This window comes from Nycticebus coucang, chromosome 5 (assembly GCF_027406575.1).
Source record: "Nycticebus coucang isolate mNycCou1 chromosome 5, mNycCou1.pri, whole genome shotgun sequence".
In the NCBI taxonomy this organism is placed as follows: Eukaryota; Metazoa; Chordata; class Mammalia; order Primates; family Lorisidae; genus Nycticebus; species Nycticebus coucang.
The window spans coordinates 74,588,910-74,589,980 of NC_069784.1; the positions used below are offsets into that span (position 1 = coordinate 74,588,910).

The 1,071-nt window shown below is 32.8% G+C and overlaps 1 pseudogene; it reads right to left on the reverse strand.

The window, feature by feature from the left end:
• Window positions 1-971: 971 nt before the first annotated feature.
• On the reverse strand, window positions 972-1,071 carry LOC128586836 (uncharacterized; annotated as a pseudogene).

Consider the following 1,071-nt stretch of genomic DNA (forward strand, 5'->3'; position numbering starts at 1 on the left):
CCTAAATATATAAAGCAAATTTTAGTAGAATTGAAGGAAGAAATAGACAGCAATACAGTAAGAGTACAGGACTTCAATAATCCCCATTCAATATTGAATAGTTTATCCAGACAGAAAGTCAATAAGGACACAGTGGACTTGAATAATAATATAAACCAAGTGGACCTAACAGACATATACAGAACTTTCTGTCCAACAGTAGCAGAATACCCATTCTTCAGTGCACATGAAACAGTCTCCAGAATCAATCATATGTTAGTCCACAAAACAAGTCTCAACTTTAAGAAAATTGAAAGTGTATTAAGTATCATTTCTTACCTTGATGACATAAAACTAGAAATCAATAACAGAAGGAAAACTGAAAAATTAATAAACATGTGGAAATTGACCAGCATACTCCTGAACAACCAATGACTCAAATAAGAAATCAAAATGGAAATTTTCAAAACCCTTAAGACAAACAAAAATAGAAATGCACGTTGAACAGTTTGATGAGAATATTTCAGTGTATATGAAACCAGCACATTGTACCCCTTGATTGCACTAATGTACACAGCTATGATTCAACAATAAAAATAAATTAATTAATTTAAAGAAAAAAAACAGCAAAAGCAGTTCTAAGAGGAAAGTTTCTAAAAATAAACGCCTACATTTAAAAAAAAAAAACAATCTCAGTTGGCATTCTTCTTTTCTTTCTGTGGGATGCCAGGCCCTCCTCTCCCTCCTTTTCTCTCCCCCAACCCATCTTCCCCTCTCTCACTCCCTGCTCCCTGCTCTCTCTTTCTCATCTCTTCCCTCTACTCTCTTTCCTTTCTCTAATACAAAATAAACTTATACTTTTATATTCTAAAAAAAATAATCTCAAGTAAACAATCTAGCTTTACAGCTCAAGAAACTAGAGAAGAAAAAAAAAAATACTAAGCCCAGAGTTAGAAGAAGAAAGGAAATAACAAAGTCTAGAGTGGAAATAAATGAAATAGACACTAGAAAGACATTTGAAAAAACTCCATAAAACTAAGAATTGGTTTTTTGATACTACACTTGATCTTAGCCAAAAGGCTGAGAAGCGAT